Source organism: Elephas maximus, chromosome 20 (genome assembly GCF_024166365.1).
Source record: "Elephas maximus indicus isolate mEleMax1 chromosome 20, mEleMax1 primary haplotype, whole genome shotgun sequence".
NCBI lineage: Eukaryota > Metazoa > Chordata > Mammalia > Proboscidea > Elephantidae > Elephas > Elephas maximus.
The window spans coordinates 70,174,125-70,179,364 of record NC_064838.1 but is presented as its reverse complement, the minus strand read 5'-3'; positions in this window follow the sequence as shown (position 1 = coordinate 70,179,364).

The window sequence follows — 5,240 nt, the reverse complement described above, 5'->3', positions numbered from 1 at the left end:
GAAACCATCTCTATCAGAATGAAATCCTCGCATTTTGACCTGTTTCTTGATTTTCTAGTCACTTAGGTTGGATTTTCTGTCCATTAGCAATCCAATATGACAGTATTTATTTATTGAGGTTTCATATTCTATTTTAATTATTTGGTATTAATACTAGATTCTCCACATTGCTCTTCTTTCTCAAAATCTTCCTGGAAATTCTTGTTTATTTTTCCAAATGAAAGCTTGGATCAGCTTGTCTCATTCAAAAAAAAAATAATAATAATAACAAAAACAAACTATTGGTATTTCTATTGAAATTCCAGTAATTTTATAACCTATCTTAGGGAACATGGGCACCTTTGTGATATTCAGTGATCCTAAGAATATGGTATCTTTCCCTTTATTCACACCTCCTTTGAAGTCTTCATTAGTGATTTAAAATTGTATTCATTTAGGTCTTGCATGTTTCCTGTTATTCTTATTCCCAGTGATTTTGTGCTATTATATAAGCGGTTTTATTCTTTTATGTTCTCTATCTGGTTGCTATTTGCATAATAATTTTGGGACTCATTCTTGACATGTCATCTCTCCCATCCTTCACCATACCTGTTGCCTTCTGATCGATTTTGACTCATAGGACAGAGTAGAATTGCCCATAGGGTTTACAAGGAGTGGCTGGTGGATTTGAACTGCGGACCTCTTGATTAGCAGCCGAGCCCTTAACCACTGCACCAGCAGGGCACCAGTCCTGTTAATTCCACCTTTACAGGTATTTGGATGTGCCCAACTCTTGCCACCTCCACCAATATCACACTAGTTCAAGCCACTTTCATTTCTCTTCTGGACAATACGATGGCCTCTCTGACTCCATTCTCTACACAGCAGCCAGAATGATCTCTTAAAAGCAAAGCGTATCTTGCCATCCCCTTGCCTAAAGTTTTTCTGTGGCATCCCCTTACACTCAGAAAAAAATGCAAACTCCTCATCTCCAAGGCCCTGTGTTACCTGGCTCCTGCCTCGCCCCTTCGGCTCCTCCTTGTTCATAACTCTTACAACAAGGCCCTTCTTCGGGTTCTGAAACAATCTACCTTCTTTCCTCTCTCAGACCTTGTCCTGCTGTTCTCTCTCGTCAGGAATATTTTTCTTCTCCTTCTTATTTTCTAAGCTTCAGTTCACCTATCACTCCTCAGGAGGCCTCCTCTGTTCACCTAACAATTTACAATTTGTAATTATGTACCTGTACACAGACTGTTTCCTTAGATTGTACCTGTCTTCTCCACTGAACTGTGAACACCTCTGCTATCCACAAAGTGGGTGGTATTAGTAATAGGTGACTGATAAGTATTTATTAAATGAATGAACAAGTGTCTTCCCTGTTTACACACTCAGGGGTTGAGAAGTTTCTTTTTTTTTCCCCCCTTCTTTTACTTAGCCATTACCCTCCATACATATTTTAAATCCATGGTTATCACATATCAAAAGCTCACATTTCTAAGTCACCAGCTTTCCTCAAAGGCCTAACAGCTTATCATAAACCTCTTCCTAGTTTTCTTTCTCATATACCCAAAATATATAGTTCTATCTTCAAATCATGAAACATATATTGAATGTCACAGAAAAAGCCAGCCTCATGCATAAGTGGTGAGAAGATCTTTCCCTGGGGGTGATGGCACCATCATAGTTTCTTTACACTTTGCCTCTTTATTTTAAAAGAATGTTTTTTCATTAAAAAAGTAATATATTCTTTGTGAAAATAATCCAACAATATGGAAATTGGCATCACAGACATAATTCCCAGTCTCAGTGGTAGCCACCATTCATGGTTTGATGTATACCCATTTTTCTAGACTTTTTTCTATACATATCATATTTCAGCACAGGCTAGGATTTTGTTATAGTGCTTTTATTTTGTTTCTACCATAATAGGACCCAATTAGACAAACAACTGTGTGAGTTGCTTCCTTAATAATACATCCTGGAGATGTATCATTAACACTCGGCTCTTCTGCGTTCCTTTTTAATGATTGTCTAATGGTGGCATGACGGTTAAGAGCTCAGCTGCTAACCAAAATTTTGGCAGTTTGAATCCACCAGTTCCTCCTTGGAAACCCTATGGGGCAGCTCTATTCTGTCCTGTAGGGTCACTATGAGTCGGAATTGACTCCACGGTGATGGTCAGGTAATTTTTCATTGCATTTACTGTCTCTTGACAGTTCTCTTGCCTTTTCAGCTGGTCAGTGATAAAACCAAACAAGCACAGCAGCTTGAGTTAGTGGGGATGAGACGGTCTCGAATTTTCTTGTTTTCTGTTTTTAACATGCTTGCATTCCTGGACACTAGGAACAGTCACTGTTCAGGGAGTCATTTCTTTACCTCAACTTCCGTCTTGTTGGAAAAGGTACCATAAAGCAAATATAAAATAAGTTCAGTTGAGGTCCAGATTTCTGTTCAGAATCAATGAGCTGAATCAGAACTCCAAGAAGTGCTGATAAGAAAAAAGTTATGTGTGTGAATTTAAATCTGTATAAGCTATTGTTGTGAGAGAACCGGGAAGAAAATTGAACCTCCGAACCCTTACCCTTGCTCTTTATAACCGTACCTCTTTCACAGAGAGGCCAACAGTAGCTGAAGTCTACTGCAGTTTTGCTCACCATGAATGCCACTGGTAGGTTTCGTCAGACCTGTTTTCGAGTGAAAAAAACTGCAAAACCAATTATTTTGCCAACATATGACAGGGACTTGACAAGGCACTAATTGCTAGGCTTACATTTCAGGAAGCAGCCTACTTTGTGTTATTGGTGCGAATTAATACAAAAGTGGGTGCATGGTGAATACACCATTTATGACTGGCACTGATTTAACATCACATAATCTCATTACCAGGTCAAGCTGGTACGTGCGATGCATCTACATTTTTGCACATTTAAAATTTATGCACACAAATTTGGAAAACAAAGGCATTCCTCCCTGCCATCAGCCGCTGCCCTGCTCCACTAGCTAGGAAATTCTGAAAATTCTTGGTAGTGGTCCCCTAAACTAGCTCACCATGAGAATTCAAACCCTGTACCACTTTCACCACTAGGAAGTCAGCCTCTTAGCCAGCTACTGTTTTTATAGCAAGAAACAAAGTGCAGCCTGCAGGCATGAAGACCCTGGGCTGAACTGAGGGCAACAGGAGCTTATAAGAACAGTTGTAGCAACCAGGCCACTGACGAAGGCCAGCGTTCTGAAGGGCCTGTCTTGCAGTTAGGTAAATGAGCAGCTGGGGAGTGCTGAGAAGGCGTCCTCCACCTCACCCCACTCGGCCTGCTGTCTGATTCAGTATAATGTAGAGGTTTAATGTAGTGTGGTGGTAGCTGGTTTCAGACAGCCTGGTTTTGAATACCTACTCGGCTACCTACTAGCTGTGCAACCTGGAGCAAGTTACTTATTCTCTCTGGCTTAGTTTCTGCATCTGTAAATTGGGGTTATCTAATGCCATTTATCTGTTTCATTGGGTTGTCAGGAGGACTTGTATGGTATTGACCATTGCACCTGAAAGTAGTAAGCAATTACTAAAGTTTAACCATTATTTTAATAAATGCCACTAGGAGAGACAACTTATTAAGCATCACTTTGCACATGAAATTACTTTCTTGCATATGTAAAAATTGTGTGCCAGGTAATAACGGTTGTTGTTTTCTTTCTTTAGCTCAGAGGGAAAATTCTGTTTTGGCTACTTCAGAAATTCTGCCAGAAAAAAAAAAAAAAGGCCCAATGCAATATGGGACTTTTTTTTCTTACATTTTTTGTTGTTGTAAAAATATAAAGAACACAACATTTGCCAATTAAGCAAAGTCAATCACATCAATCATATCGTGTAGCCATCACCAGTATCCACGGCCAAAATTTCCATCCCATAATCAACAACGCAGTGCTGCCTAAATAATGACTCCCCCTATCGCAGGTGGAATTGTGCCCTCCCAAAAATATGTATCAACTTGGTTAGGCCATGATTTTCAAGAAATGAAAGGGAAGCAAGCAGACAGTTGGGGACCCCATCCCACCAAGAAAGAAGCACCGGGAACAGAGCACGTCCTTTGGACTTGGGGTCCCTGCATGAAGAAGCTCCTATTCTGGGGGAGCATTGATGTGAAGGCCGACAGAGAATCTCTTCCCTGGAGCTGATGCCCTGAATTTTGACTTTTAGCCTACTTTACTCTGAGGAAATAAATTTCTCTTTGTTAAAGCTATCCACTTGTGGTATTTCTGTTAAAAGGGCACTGGATATCTAAGAATTTGGCACCAAGAGTGGGGTGCTGCTCTAACAGATACCTAAAATGTGGAAGTGGTTTTGAAACTGTGAATGGATGGAGATGCGACAGAGACAGAGGACCAGTGCAGCAGAGAATCTGAAGTGGCAAAGAAGCAACAGCAGCAGAACCAGGAGACCAGCGCGACACGGCGCTGGAGCTGACCACGGAGCGAGAGAGCTGAGTGCACGTGCACAGGACACTTCTGGTGGAGTGGGGTGCCTCCGGGCAGTTATCGGTTGAGCTGGGCTTGCTGACCACGGAGCGAGAGGGCTGAGCGCACGTGCACAGGAAGCTTCCCGGTGGAGTGGGGTGCCTCCGGGCACTTATCGGTTGAGCTGGGCTTGCTGACCCATGGAGTGAGAGAGCTGAGTGCCTGCATGCAGGAGGCTTCCTGGCGGAGTGGAGTGCCTGTGGGCATTTATCAGTGGAGCTACAGAGCTTTGGAGCACTTACCCCAGCAGGGCAGATGTGGGTTTGAGGCCCAAAGAGCCAAGAGGCCAAGACACCAGGAAGCAGAAGATAAAGAGACAAAGATCACAAGACGCCAAACTGCCTCAGTTTCAGAAGGTATGGCCATGACCTCTGGGGTTTCAAATGGTGGAGCCATGGCCTTTTTGTGTTCCTAAGGGTGGAGTCACCACTGAGATGGACTAGGAGAATGGCACCTAAAGCTGAGAGAGCAGAGTTGCTGTCCCAGTGGGCCTGGAAGTTGGAGGTGAAGCCCAGGGCCGAGGATCATCCACTCAATCTGGAGAGTGTGGCCAATACCTAGAGTCCGGAGGGCAGGGCTATTGAGTAAATTGTCTCAGAGAACAGATTAGTTTCAAAGCCTTGAGGGCTAATGCAATGTCTTCTGCTGGCTTGCTTAGTGCCTGTTAAGCCTTCTTTCCCTTCAGTTTTTGTCATTTATAATGGAAATGTCTAGCTTGTGCCTGTTCCGCCATTGTACCCTTGGAAGCAGAT